Source organism: Suncus etruscus, chromosome 11 (assembly GCF_024139225.1).
Source record: "Suncus etruscus isolate mSunEtr1 chromosome 11, mSunEtr1.pri.cur, whole genome shotgun sequence".
Lineage (NCBI taxonomy): Eukaryota > Metazoa > Chordata > Mammalia > Eulipotyphla > Soricidae > Suncus > Suncus etruscus.
Window position 1 is genome coordinate 100,900,647 of NC_064858.1, and position 17,586 is coordinate 100,918,232.

Here is a 17,586-nt window from a genome sequence, read left to right on the forward strand (position 1 = left end):
TACCTGTTTTTTTTTTGTTTGTTTGTTTGAAAGCAACATCCAGTAGTTCTCAAGTCTTACTCCTGACTCTTCTCAGGAATCAATCCTGAGGGCTATATGTGGGGACACAGATCAAACAGATTCAGCCTAATGCAAAGTAACACCCTATCTACTCTGAAATCTCTCTGACCCCACTCAATGATTTAAATTGGAACTTTGGCAATTGATTTCTTTTCATGAAGGCGATCAATGCTTTTACAATATTCAGTTCTTAATCTCTAGAGAAATTAATTGAATTTTTAGAACTTGTTTTCAGAACAACTTTTCCCAGAAAGGACTGATATCTTCCTTTCTCTTTCAGGAATTTCCTTTTTTTGAAGTCAACTGTCATAACTGATAAATAACTGGCTATAAAGGGAATTTTTAGCTTTCAGTACAAAATAAACTTGACATTGCAAATAAGCTTTATGAAGTGATAAGCATAATAATTTAAGGCATTTTCATAATATTCTCTATCACAAGATGTCCCATGGAAAACAAAGAAAATTAGAATTACAATCACATAAATCAAATTATTTTCTCCTCTGATTAGAGAAATGTCAAATTTTAGTTAATAGTCAAAATTTGTTATACACAGAGACTTACAAAATTTCTTTACTTTCTGCTTAAAAATTTCTTTCTCCATTCTTATTAAAGAATTATTGACAAAATTATATGTACTTATGATGGACAACACAGTTTAATATGCATTTCTATTGTTCTTTGTGTTTTAATATCTTTATTTAATGCATTTATATTGTGAAGTGATTGTCACTATATGCTAACATACTATCACCTCACATAGTTACTTTTTTTTGTGAAGACATTTAAGATTTATTTTTATCAGGATTAACTTCCAAAGCAATTATACAATTTGTACAACTGAACAACAAAAAAGAATTTGATTATTAAATGCAGAGAATGGGCACCAGAAGGTACAGTGCTTGTCTTAGATGAAGCCTACTTGGGTTCAATCCCCAGCACTTCCTATATTATCTTGCAGCCTCCAGGAATGATTCCTGAATGCAGAGCCAGGAGTGAACTGTGAGCACTGCCATGTGTGGTCCAAAACAACATAAAAATATTTTCTTAATAAAATAAATATAGCTACCAGGGAGATAACTCAATAGACTAGTGAGCATACTTTCAATGCAAGAGAACTGGATTTAATCACCAGCATTGCATAGTACCCCAAGTACTTCTAGGAGCAACTCCCATATACTGAACTATGAATAATTCCTGAGCACTAATGGGTGTGGCCAAGAAAGAAAGAAAGAAAGAAAGAAAGAAAGAAAGAAAGAAAGAAAGAAAGAAAGAAAGAAAGAAAGAAAGAAAGAAAGAAAGAAAGAAAGAAAGAAAGAAAGAAAGAAAAAAGAAAGAAAGAAAGAAAAAGAAAGAAAGAAAGAAAGAAAGAAGAAAGAAGAGAAAGAGAAGAAAGAGAAGAGAGAGAGAGAAGAGAGAGAGAGAGAGAGAGAGAAGAGAAAGAAAGAAAGAAAGAAAGAAAGAAAGAAAGAAAAGAAAGAAAGAAAGAAAGAGAAGAAGAAAGAAAGAAAGAAAGAAAGAAAGAAAGAAAGAAAGAAAGAAAGAAGAAAGAAAGAAAGAAAGAAAGAAGAAAGAAAGAAAGAAAAGAAAGAAAGAAAGAAAGAAAGAAGAAAGAAGAAAAGAGAAAGAAAGAAAGAAGAAAAAGAAAGAAAGAAAGAAAAACGAACACAGGGTATATAATAGACATTTTATCATAGAAAAACACCCACAAGCAGAGGGGTTTTTTTAAAACAAAATAATACAACATAATGTGAAAGAAAGGGAAAAATGTGCCTTCCATGACTGTTTTCTTATCTATATTTTAAAACACCACTGTAATGTCTTTTCTTCCAAAATTAAAACATCTAGTTCCCTGAGCACCAGTTAGAATGATCCTGAGCAGAGAGCCAGGTGTAAACCCTAACCTATTGGAAAGGCCAAATAGGACCCCCTAAGACTTTTTAAAATCTGTAATTCATAAATGTAGCAAGAGAGAGAAAGAAAGAGAAAGAGATTAAAAAGAGAAATAATAAGAAGTGAAGAAAAGAAACGAAACTAGAGTAGAGGAAAGGAAGAAAAGATTAGGACAAAAAAGAAGCAAAGTGTCCATGGATAGAAATCACCTGGTCAGTTTTCAAAGCATGCAGATGGCTGACTGATTCCCACTACTGTGTGGCTCAGTGGATCTGAGGGATCTATCTGTTTTGACTGGAGTAATCTCCAGGTATCCCTAATGACATTGCAGAATTGGGATCCTGCATCAAAGGAACTTTCCCAGCAAGTCTGCTGGATCTGATCAAGAATGTAAAGATGATTCACAAGGGCCCAAATCTCCGCTCAGCAGTGGAGAGATTTTTCTTTTCATCCTTTTGATCTGCACCAAAAATTAGGTGCCAGCCACAAAATCCTATTTACTCTTGTTCTAAGCCCAGCATCTGTCTTGACAACCACAGAACCTCTTTCATTTTGTAGCTCCTCCAATCTTTGAAAACAGAGGCAAATTTTCACACACAGAAGTATACTTTTCATAAAACCACAAAACAAAGTCACTGTTTTAAATTCTGATTAAGAGAAAAAAACAAGTGTCAGTTTAAATATCTCTGCCTTTATTATTCACATCAGTATGTGAAAATACTGAAGGAAGGAATCCAAGGCAACAATGTGAAATTCCACACTGGGAAGTTTAGACAGATGAATGCTAATGATTAAAATATACAAAACAATAAGCTGAGAGAAGCATTAAAGTGGTAAAGCACATGTCTAGCATTCTTGAAGCCTTGAGTTTATTCTGGTACCAAATGCCCCCATCTAATCTCTGGTAATGGATGGGCCAACCTGGATACTCCAAACCATCACACCCACAAGGAGTGACTTTGGATCCCCATATCCTTCTAGGGATGAACCTTATACAGAATTAGTAAAAAAAAAAAAAATGTAAATGATACAAAACACAACAATAAATATTCATGGAGTATGTGCCAAATAGTGAGGTGATAAAAATAAGTTTCTTTAACAAATGTATTTAGAGCCAGGTGGGAGCATATTCACATGAGAACCCGTTTGATCTCTGATACTACATAGTCCACAGAGCACTGAGCTGTAGAGACTATTCCTCACGCCCTGTAAGTACTATTAGGCACAATCAGCACCAAATTACCAGGCACAAGATCTGAACCATCATGCCTGAACCATCAGGCTGAACTGAATTATCACAAAGAACAACCTGGGGGCTGCCAATACTACAGGCACCATACCTGGCAATGCTCAGAGCTTACTCCTGGCAATGCTCAGGGTTTACTTTTGTTTCTTCACTCATGGATCACTTCTGGCAGGCCCCAGGGAACCACATGGAACACCAAATATTAAATCCAGATCTGTGGCATGCAAAGCAAAGGACCTACCCACTGTACTATACAGTCCCACCACCACAGCATTTTAGCTTTTTATTTTCTCACCATGTAGTTAAGTTTTCCTAAATAAATTTTAACAAATCAGTTATTTAAATGTGATCCTGGATGGTTTTCCTTGTCCAAGTTATTGAGTTTTGCTTTAGATTTTTGGCAATGCTGGGGATTAATTTCAGGGCATCACACATACAAAGCAGATACCCAACCACTGAGCCTCATCTCCAACCCTTCAGTGAGCTGATATTTTAAATATTATTTAATTATTGATGATTTAGCAAAACTATTCACCTATATTTTATATTGCACATAGCTGATCTGTCCTTTTGGTAATTCTGTCAAATTTTCAACAATGATACATTTCTTTTTTCCTTTGAAAAATTTAGCCTGAGTTTTCCTTTTCCCATCATAGTCATACCTTATGAGTAAGTTTACATCTTAATATCAACTAGAAAGTTAAGGCAAATTTTTCTCAGCAAAAGTGTTTAGGATAAAACTAAATATGCTAAAGGAAGGTGCTGGAGAAGTAAAGAAAGTGTTAAGTGTATCAAGTGTTGCTTGTTGCAATGTCAGAGCATTCTGATTTTCTATCTACCAAGCTAGGATGTGCAAAGAAAACAGCTCTAGCTGACAGAAAAGCAAGGAGAATAGATAAGATCAATCATAAAGAGACAGCACATGCAAGGCCTTTGAACCAAATGGTATTCCAAACTGGTAAATAAAATTAACACCGCAGATGAATTCTCAAATGCATTATGTTTTAAAATCCTTTTAAGAAATGTTCTAGCTAAATATTTGCCACAATGATGTTGCAAAATGGCAGCTACATAACTCAATGATTGTCAATGATAATCAGTTGTTTAGTTTAAAATGTGCAAGTGATTACTTGATACTGGTCACAGCTAGTTTTTCTCTTTCTTTGTAGTCAGATACTAATACTGGCTGAGTCAGATTTGCTAATATTGAGTGGATTTAGAGTGTTGGCTGAAGCTGAACTGTTTCAGTTTGGCTTTTAGTGATCTCTCATTTTACAACTGGTTTATTCCCTAAGCAGCAATCATATTTACTGAATTACTCATGTTTACTGAAAATGAATAAATGCACATAAAACCATTTGAATTTATGTTGCTTTGGGGTGTAAACATTGCTTAGGGGTGTATACCCCTTCATTTCTGCTCATCCTACTAGCCCAGGCAAGCTTGAAGGCCAACACAGATTGAAGAGCTACAGAAAAACAAATTCTACATTTTGATGGGAAGAAATTGGTAATCATAATGAAATGGGTATGGATGAGCCATGGGGAAAATCAGGGCCATTTCTGTAATCAATGGAGCATAACTGACTTTTCCTGCATGTTTATGTTTTCTCACCTTAGAAAAAGAGAATCTGACATCCAAAACATTTTAGAACTGAAAGGGAATTGAATGGTTATGCTTTCAAATCCTTTTATTCACCATTATGGGAACTGAAGCATAAAAAGATGTGCTGACTCATAATTGAACCATTAGGTAGCTGCAAAGCTAAAAGATTTTTCCAGTTCTGGAACCATTTCTTTTATTATAAAAAGCCTCTGATTCTCCAGAGTTTTAAACTATTTAATGGCTAATAATATCTTTTTCTACTCAAGGTGCAAATTTTTCAGTTGGATATAGATCATTTTTAGTCAAATAATATCTTTATTTGTGGGAAATTTTATAAAGACAAAGCAACATTTTAAAACTCTAGTCATTACTATCCAATATTTAGTAAGAAATATGAAAATCATTGTGAGTAATAAGAGCCAGAGCATTAGCACAGCAGATAGGAATTTTGCCTTGCATGTGACTGACCTGGGTTCAATTCCCGGCATCTCATATGGTCCCCAGAGACTGACAGGAGTGATTTCTAGGTGCAGAGCCAGGAGTAACCTCTGAGCACTGCTGGGTGTAGCCCAAATGCAAAAAAACAGTAAATAATAAATTAAAACTATTGAAAAGTTATATAAATAAATTTATATAAGTAAAACTTATAAATTTAAATACCTTTAATTTAATAATTTGTTAAAATAACTGGACAAAATATTCTGATGAGTTATTTATGAAACTTTCTAGAAATACTTTACTACTTATAAAAAGTCCTGTGCTATTTTGTTGGGTCTTTATTTTTGTTTATATTTTAAAAATGATTTTCATTCTTAATAACTTAAAATATAAGTTAATAGATTATGACAAAAAACTGACATATCAGAAAACTAATTTAAGAATATAGAATTTTAGGGCTGGGAAATTGTTCAAAGAGTTATGAAACATGTATGGAGAAGTTCCTAGCTTGTTCTGTGACACCATATTTTCCCCAAGCATTGTTTAGTAACATCCCAACCAAAAATAAAGAATATAATATTTTAATATTTTCTTATAAACCACTTTACTATATTTTATGATCAGCTTTTATAAACAGAACCAGAAGATAATAAATCTGTTAAGTGTTACTCTTTTTTTATCTAAAAATGTGAGTGAAATTAAACTAATCTGAGGGAAATGAGTACATAAATTCAGACTCTTCCATCCAGAAGAAAATCAAGTTACTACAATGGATATCATTTTAAATATAATATTTAGATAAAAAAATAAGAAAATATTTACATATTGCATAATTCTAAAGTTATAAAATAAATAAAAAATAACAAAATATGAACATTGCTATCTTTTGTTAATTGAAGAAACTATACAATTTAAATTTTTTTTCTTTATAAGTATTTTTAAAATCAAATCAAAGTATATTCCCATCACTTAAGTATGTAACTGGACCAGAGAAAAAGCACTGTGGTAGGGCGCTTGCCTTGCACGCAAGTGACCAGAAACTGACAGTTCGAACCCCGGTATCCCATGTGGTCCCCCAAGACTACCAGGAACAATTTTTTAGTCCAGAGCCAGGAGTAACCCCTGAGCACCGAAGGAAAAAAAAAATAGTTTGTAACTTAAAAGCAAGAAATTTTGTAAGTCACATAATTTATGATTACCAAAAATTTTAATGCAACAGGAAGAAAAGGAAAGAAGGAAGGAAGGAAGGAAAGAGGGAAGGAGGGAGGAAGGAAGAGAGGGAGGGAGGAAGAAAGAGAGGGAGGGAGGAGAGCGGGAGGAGGGAAGGAAGGAAGGAGGGAGAGAGGGAGGTAGAGAGGGAGGGAGGGGGAAGGAAGGAAGGAGGAGAGAGGGAGGAGGAAGGAAGGAAGGAGGGAGGTAGGGAGGGAGGAAGGAAGGAAGGAAGGAAGGAAGGAAGGAAGGGAGGAAGGAAGGGAAGGAAGGAAGGAAGGAAGGAAGGAAGGAAGGAAGGAAGGAAGGGAGGGAGGGAGGGAGGGAGGGAGGGAGGGAGGGAGGGAGGAGGGAGGGAGGAAAGAAGGAAGGAAGGAGGGAGGGAGGAAGGAAGGGGGAGGAAGGGGAGGGAGGGAGGAAGGAAAAGGGAGAGAAGGAGGAAGAAAGAGAGGGAGGGAGGGAGGGAGGAAGAAAGAGAGGGAGGGAGGGAGAGAGGGAGGGTACAATAAGAAAATTTGTGAAAATTATTTATCTTGCAATGTCATTGTCAGAAGGGTTTAGTAAGCTCGTGTTGATCATTCCATTACTTCATTTGTTTCTGAACATTAGGTAGCTTCAGACACACATTGACATCTAAATTGGTGTGTTCCTATGGGGATGAAAGTTAGAAAAATAAGAAAGGAGTTATTGTGCAGCCATGAATGCAACCCTGCGGTCCAGGAATTTCAAGTACCATTGCAGATAATGAAGCTTTTGTGGGGTGTGTCAGGTCTTCTAGAAGTACAAGAAGAGGTGGTGGGTGGGGAGAGGATGCCTGCATTCACTCCCAAACTAGTTCTGGTGATACCAGCTCAAATACAGGCACTCCTGGAGTTTGGGTTAGTTTGCTGTCTCTGCAAAGAGGCAAAAGGAGTAGTCAAGCGGGGCTCTTAGCAAAATGACAATTGAGAGTAAAGGATGCAGCAGGCGTGGCTTCAGCAGGGCAGGCACTTGGTTCACCCTCTTTTCCCAAGATTATAAACATAGCAAGCTGAATTCACTTGTGGTTTGGGAAGGTGGTGATGCTGCTTATTTCATCTGCCTGAATTTACACTCTGATTTCTACCATGAATCGTTTTTCCATTATCCAAACCCACATGCCAGATTCAAGGTGAAGAGGGAAGTGGTCTAGATTACCAGCAACTTAATGAGCCTAATTTAAATATCTTTGAAACAGAGATAACCACATTTGCATTGTTTCAGTTGCAAGAAATTAAGAAAAGCAGTAAACAACTGTGCATTGATCGTGTGCCTATAATACTGTTTTAATTCTTTTTCTTTTTTAGTACTTCATAAAATCTTCACAACAGCCCATTAGGGAAGAACTCTGCAAGTCACCTTCTGCTTTGGAAGAAATGGAGTCAAGGTCATGGGTATGCAATTTGTACAGATCTCCACAGCTAGCAAGTAGCAGAGGTCATTTAAACTTGAGGGCATTGGTTCCATCATTCGTATGCTAATTCTTTTTCACCTGTTCACTTAGTCTGTCTCTTTTGCTGGCCTTAGTATTTGAAGTTTATCTGCAAGACCCCCTAGGGGGCAAGGTACAAAAGCATTTCTTTCCATGGGGTGCCATTGCAAACTGTCCTTGCCAGCTAATCCAGATGCCAGCCAGCAGTTGTCATGCTCTTCTTTCCTTTTCCAATCATCTAATTAAAATCTAGAGGCTGCTGAGAGTTAATAGAATTCATCTGCTGGAGAGGAAGTGATGGAGATAATGGGGGGAAAAAAGAAGGTTCCACCTCCCAGCTGTTTCCTTCCTCCCTTCCTGGATCACTCAGAAGTTAATGACCGCCTGTCAGAGAAGGGTAAAGAGAAGGATGAAGGGGGACCATGCGGTCACCATCCTGGTTGTTTCATGCTAAGAATACGTAATTATCCCCTATCACGGAGGAAAAATTGGCTCCAAAAGGATAAATAACTGGCCCACAATAATGGAGCTGTATTTAAGCCCGCTCTTTTCAGCCCTAAAGTCCAAGCCATCTCTTCTCCCACTCAAGCATTAAGCTCAAGTGATTGAGGACATGTTTCCTGCTGCCCTGTCACAGTCTTAATTTTACTTCTGTCAAAAGACAGAGTCCTCTTCTACACAGTCTTCTGCTTGGTATTCCAATGTCATGGTTGGTGTTCATTGAAGTCATTCACTGTGCAATATGTGAGAAGTAGTGCTGTAGAATGATCTTTTAGGGAACATGGTAAAAATAGGATAGTGATAGTGGCCATATGTTTGCTGACTGTTTTAACCTAAATTTTTCTTTCTTTTTCATAATCATCTGCATCGTAAGCATATGGGCTTGACTGACACATTTTAATTTGAAATGGTCACTTCAAATTTGAAGCAGATGGGGCTGAAGAAAAAGGACATGTAGTTGACCCCCGATTCAATCCCAGCAGAACAAATGGTAATAAAAATATCCCCTCAGTATCGCCAACTGTCCCACCAAAAAAGGTTCTGAAATAGCCCGACTTCTTACCTTTAGATGAAGATATACTATAAAAGAGTCGAAAGTCATTGCCAAGATAAAATAAGTAATTACAAAGCTTCCAGTTTAAAATTTGACAAAATGGAAGCACAGAGTTCTTATGAAAGGAGTGGGATAAAATGTTTAAAGAGTCTTTAATATGATACCTGGTAAATTCTAAAAGACAAATTCATTGTAGATATTTTTATTAGGAAAACACCACAATCTTTATGTATTAAAAATTGAAAATACTACTCAGAACTAAGTTTATTACACCTTAGGATGTTTTCATATTTCATGCCACTTATGTGTATTTTTACCTATCTCATAGTGGCAATACTTTTTATTTTATATATGATCTGAAGTTTGTTTGTTTTTTATTGAAACCATTGTGAATTACAAGTCTTACACAGCTGTATTTCAGGCATATAGAGTCAGTGAATTCGGGCCATTCCCACCATCAGTGTTGACCTCCCTCTACCATAGTTCCCCACATACATCCCATATACATATATACATATGTATATATATATATATACAGATATATATATATACACATCCCATACCTCCACCCTTAGACCCAGGACTACCAGTTTTATGGGTCCACTTAGTGTTTAGCTTGTTATAGTTTGGGTCTCTTGATTCTATGGTCGTTGACTTTGGCTTCAGTATTTAGATCTGACCTTTTTTTTTCCCACTTAATTTTCCTGAGACTGCTTGGCTCCTGGGTCCAATCTACATTTTTTCCCTCAGTTTGTAGATAGACATAGAAATAGGAAGAAGAGCAAAATGATTCAAGTTCTAAGGTTCTATGAAAAAGGCTGGAGTCCCTATCTAGAATATAAATAAAATAAAAAGAGAAAAAAAGGGGGAGAGGGGCAAATGTGGCTTTTATTTTATTTATTTTTTTCATAAGCACAGCAAATGTTAAAGAAATTAGAAAGCAAATTCCATTGGCCTAAGAGATACAGGGTGTCTCCATGTGGCAATACTTTTCTAATTATCTGTATAGACAATTAAAAAATACAAAAAGAAAAATCAAAATTGTTTAAATAATTTTTTATAACAGGGAATCTGGAGCCACTCCTGATGATGCTCCAACTCCAGGTACAAGCCTTATAGTTTGATGCTCACATAAATAAGCACTGCTCAGATTAGCCACACTCAGGGACCACCAGGAAGGGCCCCACCCAGCAGTGCACAGGGCCCTGTACATACTAGGCTTTACCTCTTGAGTTATTATGTTTACCCCTCAAATAATTAATTCTAAAGCCTATATCTCTATGAGGGTGTTTTTCATGTGCTATCAGAGCATTAATTTACCTAGATTCCATCGTGTTTTCTTATTTTCATTATAATTACTTCTTTTTTTAGAATAGTCTCACATTGTATGTATTTTTTTTAAAAAAATGACAAATTCAAAAACATCTTTTATTTTTTTCCTATTCTCCAAAGCTATGAGAACTCAGAGAAAAAAATGTGGTTAAAATAATTAAGAGTTCTTCACATATTTCTAAGCCAACATTCTTTTAATACCATCATTAGAATCACAGGAATTACAGTGCCCACACACACACACATCAAAACCATGGTGGTTTATGGGCTGTTAAAACTCTCTTGAAGAGAACAAGAAGATCCTGTTGCATTTGTGACCTCTAGAGGCCAGCACAAACGTGATAGATTTTATTCATTCAACAGTGCCTCCAAGTACAATAGTGAAGCATTGAAGATTTATAGACTTTAGAAAATAAAGCAAATTCAAGAAAAGAGACGTTCCATTTTGGTAGATATGTTGCCTAGGACTAATAACCAACTACAAACCACAAACTGTCATTTTAAACCCTCAGATTCTTGGAGACCCTTCATGGAAAAAGAAAACTTTGCCTAGTTCACAGAGGCGCTGTCCAGACTAATTCTCTACTGTGAGTTATCATCTCGAGGATGAACATGGTAAAAGGCATCTTTTGGATCTTGGAGTCAAATCTTTATTCTAATGTTTGCTAGCTCTGCTTCCTGGAAACATTAGCCTCTCTGAGTCTTGCTGTCCTCATCTGTAAGTTAAGTAGTCAAAATAAAACCTACCTTCTTAATGTGTCATCTATAGATTGAACGAGATGATAAATATTTGTTTCTTTTAATTAATATCTTTATTTAAGCATCATGATTATAAACAGGTTTGTAGTTGAGTTTCAGTTATAAAAGGTTTCACCAGTGAAACCTTCCAATACCCCCATCTCCTTCCTCCCCCACCCCCTTGCCTGTATTTGAGCCAGGCATTCTATATCTCTCACTCACTACCATTGTCATGATAGTTGTCAGTGTAGTTTTTTCTCTAACTAAACTCACCACTCTTTGTGATAAGCTTCCCATCATGGGGCAGTCATTTCTGCCCTCATCTCTATTGTCTCTGGTCATTATTACTATAATGTCTTTTGTTTTTCTTAAAACCCATAAATGAGTGAGATTATTCTGTGTCAATCCATGTATAGGAAAATTTCATGACTTCATTTTTCCTGATGGCTGCATAGTATTCCATTGTGTATATTTACTAGTTTCTTTAGCCACTCATCTGCTGTTGGGCATCTGGGTTGTTTCCAGATTCTGACTATTGTGAATAGCACTGCAATGAATATAGGTGTGAGGAAGGCATTTTGTATTGTGTTTTTGTGTTCCTAGGCTATATCCCTAGGAGTGGTATAGCTGGAGCATATAGGAGCTCAATTTCCAGTTTTTTGAGAAATCTCCATATTGTTTTCCCTAAAGGCTAGACTAGACACATTCCCACCAGCAGTGAATGAGAGTTCCTTTCTCCCCACATCCCTGCCAGCACTGATTGTTCTCATTTTTTGTGATGTGTGCCAGTCTCTGTGGCATGAAATGGTACCTCATCGTTGTTTTGATTTGCATCTCTCTGATGATTAGTGATGTGAAGCTTTTTTTTTTCATGTGCCTTTTGGTATTGCTTCTTTGAAGAAGTGACTACTCATTTCTTCTTCCCATTTCTTGATGGGTTTAGATTTTTTCTTGTTAAGTTCTGTTAGTACCTTGTATATTTTAGATATTAGCCTCTTATCTGATAGGTTATTGGGTAAATAGTTTCTCCCATTCTATGGGTGGCCTTTGTATCCTCCTCACTATTTCCTTTGAGGTGCAGAAGCTTCTCCGCTTAATATATTCCCAGCTGTTTATCTCTGATTCCACTTGTTTGGACAGTGCTGTTTCCTCCTTGAAGATGTCTTTGGTCTTAATGTCATAGAGTGTTTTACCTATTTGTTCTTCTATATACTTTACGGTCCTGGGTCTCAAGGTCTTTAATCCATTTGGATTTGACCTTTGTGCATTTAGATGAAGGTTAGAGTTCACTTTTTTGCTTGTGGTTGACCAGTTGTCCCAGCACCACTTGTTGAAGAGGCTTCCTTGCTTCATTTTGCATTTTATGACCCTTTATCAAAGATTAATTGTATGTCTGGGATATATATTTGTTTTTCTTGTTGCTTTATTTGTTTGTAACCCTGACACTGCTCAGGGTTACTTCCTGGCTCTCTGCTCAGAAATCACTCCTGGGCAGCTTGAGTGACCATATGGGATGCCAGGGATTTGCCAAGGCAAACACCCGTAACTTACCCTATGTTTAGTCACAATTAAATTCAATTGCAAGTAAAAAAAAATCCAAAATGATAGTGGATTAAACATAATAAAATTTTGTTTCTCTTTTGCAAAAGCTGAGAGCTTATATAAACTAATTGGGCCTAATATAATCTCTCCACAAACATTAGAGATAAGGAATTGCCATATTTTACTTAATGGTCCAAGATAAACATTAAATCTCCAGTCAGTGTCAACATCTAATGTGCCAATTTTCCTTTCGTTGGTCAGAAAAAATATAATCTCAAGTTCCACCTAGATCTACCATGGCAGTGCATTCTTAATATGGACAGTTATGAACACATCTAAAATTGAAGGGAACCAGAGAAAGAATAGATTCCTGTTTCTTTCTTTCTTTCTTTCTTTTTTTTTTGGGGGGGGGGGGTTGGAATCACACCTGGCAGTACTCAGGGGTTACTCCTGGCTCTAGGCTCAGAAATCGCTCCTGGCAAGCTCAGAGGACCATATGGGATGCCGGGATTCAAACCACCGACCTTCTGTATGCGAGGCAAACGCCTTACCTCCATGCTATCTCTCCAGCCCCTAGAATAGATTCTTGGAGAAGTAGTGGCAATTGCTTCCACAGTCCTCTTCAGAATTCTGCATTCTTAGTCTTGTTCACATTTTTTCGCATCTGTGTCTTGTTATTCTCTCTTTTTAGTGAATTTTTTCCTTAGCCATTCAAGCATTTTCCTAGCTGTGGAGATAATTTAGTGACAGTATGCAAATTTCACATGTATTAAAAAAAATCTGGCACTAAAACAAACAACTATCTTCTTACATCCAATATCTTTCATTTCTCAGTTTGACTTCTTCCTCATTGTGAATTGAATTGTATCACCTGAAAAGATATGCCAAAATACTAACTCCTATACCTGTGCTTGTAAATTTATTTGGAAATAGTGTCTTGGCAGATAATATAACATTAAGATGAGGTCATGCTGTTAGGGTGGATCCCAAGTCTAAGAACTGATATCCTTCTAAAGCCATAAGAAGACCAAGGCAAAAACACTAATAATCACTTAGAGAATATTGCATGATGATGGAATCATCATTACGATGAAGTCATAATCAAGCAAATAAATACAATTAGCATCAGGCAGTCATCAGAATTAAGAAATTTAATTTTAATAACCATCAAAATTAAAAATTAAAGTCTTCAGAGAACATGAACCTTCTGACATCTTGAGTTCATATTTCTAACCACTCATTTTCTAATCTATTCTATTCAGTGACAGAATAGATTTCTATTGTTGTTAAACCACAAAGTTTATGGTGCTTTGTTGTGGCAGTCTTTTTTTTTTTAATTTTTATTGAGATTGAAGTACATTACACAGAATTATTTATGGTACATAGTGACAATAAATGAAGGGCATTCCCACAACCAATGTTGTCCTCCCTCCACTCCTGTTCCCAGCATGTCTCTCATATCTCCCTCCTCCCCCCCCCCCCACCAGAATACTAGTGTAACTGGTCTCCACTTTACGTTCTGTTGTCATTGACTTGGGTTTGGTGTTCCAGTCTGATCATTTTTTATTTTTACTACATGTTCATATGACTGGTCCTGGTATCATCAGTCAGCCATAACAATTCCATTCCCACTGAATGTTGCCAATGACTAAATAGTCTCTTTGTAAAACAAAGGGCAATTTTTGAATCTTTTTTGATCTCTAAATCATTTGGCAAAATTGTTTACTCCCTTCCCTTAAAATCCTTCTGTTCTTGATTTTTTTAAAAATCATTCTACTGATTTTCGCATCTTCCTTTCAGTCTTCTACTCTATCTCAACTTTTTTTTTCCAAACTGCTTTATTCCATAAAATTTTTGTTACCTATTTCAAATTTAGCAGAAGTGCGCAAAAATCATTTTATTTTTCTAATCCAAATTCTTGGTAAAAATAGCTGTTTAACATATTATCTACATGAAACATATAAATTGCTTTGATGGAAAGTCAACTTATAGTAGAAAATCCAGGTGCATAAAACACCTGAGAAAGAAAAGTTTCTTCAGCAAAAGATACTGAGAAAATTGAGTTCATGTAAACAACAAAATTAAACCACTATCTTACTTACACCATGAACAAATTTTAACTCAAAATATATTAAAAGAAAGATAGACCTGAAACCATAAAATACATCAAAGAAGAAGTGGCAAAACGCTCCTGAAGGAGTCTGAGAACACAATAAAGTTTCGGGTACATACATATCTTTAACACCATGTATGTCTCTCCTCAAGCACCACTGGGGTGGCCCTCATGATCCCAGCACCAAGATGCTTATGCTCTAGCATTCATCAGTTGATCAATAATTATCAGGTGTGAGCCCCAGAAGTATGCTTAAAAAGCCCTCTTAAAAAAATACTTTATAGAAGGGCCTGAGTGGTGGCGCAGCGGTAGGGTGTTTGCCTTACATGCCACTGACATAGGGACTGACTGCGGTTCGATCCCAGGCATCCCATATGGTCCCCCAAGCCAGAAGTGATTTCTGAACACATAGCCAGGAGTAACCCCTGAGTGTCACCGGGTGTGGCCCAAAAACAAACAAACAAAAATACTCCATAGAGTAGCTCATTTAATGTCTTCTTCAATATGATTCCAATGGCAGGGAAAAGCAAAGCAAAAATAAACTAATTATATAATTTTCAAACTATGTTGTTATCATATCATTTAAAAAAAGACAGAAAGAGAAAAAGAAGAGAGAAGTAAAATGCCTTCCCCAAAGGCAGGCAGTGGGAAGGCTGAAGGGAAACCAGGACATTCATGGTGGAAAATGTTCATGGGTGAAGGGTTTTGTACATTGTAAGGTTGAAACTCAATCATGAACAACTTGGTAATCACAGTGTATAAATTAAATGAATAAATAAGTAGATGAATACATTTTCAAAAGACATTCTACTGAAAGGGAGAAAATATGTACATGCAATACATCTGACAAATGACTAATGTCTAACATAATTAAAGCACAAAACTCAGTAACAAAATTCAAAACAACCCCATGCAAAAAAATGAGAAAGGCTAAACAAACATCTCAAAAGACAACATACAAATGGACACAGGCATAGTGGGGAAAGCTCAGATTTACTGAGTATCAGAGAAGTGTAAATCAAAATGATGATGAGACCTAACCAGCTTGAGTGCCTTATATCAGAAAAAAAAGACAGCTTGGCCCCTGTCGTCTGTGTTCTCCCTTCAACATATATCAAGTTTGCTTAGATAGATAGATAGATAGATAGATAGATAGATAGATAGATAGATAGATAGATAGATAGATAGATAGATAGATAGATAGATAGATAGAAAGATAAAAAGATGATATATAGATAGATAGATAGATAGATAGATAGATAGATAGATAGATAGATAGATAGATAGATAGATAGATAGATAGATAGATGATAGTTGGATGGATGAATGGATGGAGAGAAATATTTTTATCTGCTCTTCAAGATCATATTCTGTCTTAAATATGTATTCCTTTTCTTCTCTACCCCTAGCTTTCTAAGTCAGATAAAAGTTCAATAAAAACTATCTTTCTTCACTAAAAAGAAAAAAGAGCTAACTAAAATATGAGATGAGGAGCCCATATTAATATAATATGAATATGAACTACTTAAGTCTTTATGAAAATATTTCTTAAAAAAATAAAAATAGAGCTAGTATATGATAGTTATCTACTTGGGAATGCTTTTCCACTCCTACAGTCAGTGAACACAAACACTAATTAAAAAAGGTAGATACGGGCCCGGAGAGATGGCACAGCGGCCTTTGCCTTGCAAGCAGCCGATCCAGGACCAAAGGTGGTTGGTTCAAATCCCGGTGTCCCATATGGTCCCCCGTGCCTGCCAGGAGCTATTTCTGAGCAGACAGCCAGGAGTAACTCCTGAGCACCATTGGCTGTGACCCAAAAAGTTAAAAAAAAAAAAAAGGTAGATACACACCTATTTTCATTGCAGGCCTATTTGCAATAACCAAGATCTAGAAATAATCTTCATGCCCATAACAGATAAGTGGGGGGAAAAGATGCGGTCTTTATACAAGATGAAATACTTCTAAGTTATAAGAAAAAGTTGAATCTTTACTTTTGTTACAATATGAATGGAACTGGAAAAGACCATGTCTGGAAAAGCCCAACCACCTGACCTGATGCATAGTCACTATAGGGAGAAGCAAAGGAAGAAACAGTGTCCAGTGAAAACATTCAGACTCTGACCATAGAATCCAGGTTAGCAAGGCCTAACTGGAAGAGAAATGAGAGGCTCTAATGAACTATGTTGAGGAGTCTTTATTACTCTGTGGTGAGAGTAGTGTGGTTACATATAAACATTAAAATATAAACATGTTTTTATTTTTTATTTATTTATTTATTTGGTTTTTGGGTCACACCCGGCTGTGCTCAGGGGTTACTCCTGGCTGTCTGCTCAGAAATAGCTCCTGGCAGGCACGGGGGACCATAAAGGACACCGGGATTCGAACCAACCACCTTTGGTCCTGGATTGGCTGCTTGCAAGGCAAACGCCTCTGTGCTATCTCTCCGGGCCTGTTTTTATATTTTATATATTGCTTATATATATATAAACTCACTAACCATTTATTTATGCTCTTGCAAACCAATGTTACTACATGGGGCCAGAGCAGTGGTACAAACAGTAGAGCATTTGCATTACACATGCTAACCTAAAACGGACTGCTGTTCAATCCCCTCACGTCCCAAGCCACGAGCTATTTCTGAATGCAAATCCAGATATTCAGAATATCTAAAAATCTGAATATCACTGGGTGTAATCCAGAAAGCAAAAACATAAATAATTAATTAAATTTAATCAAAATAAAGCAAATGCTTAAAAATAAAATCTATGTAGTCATTAAAAATTGCCTATTTTGTTCCAAATCCTGTGCATGTGGTAGTAAAATAGAGAAAAACGAGGTTAAGTATGAGAACTCAGGGAGCTTTCATCTCACAAGGATGGAGTAATAAACAACTCAAAAATACA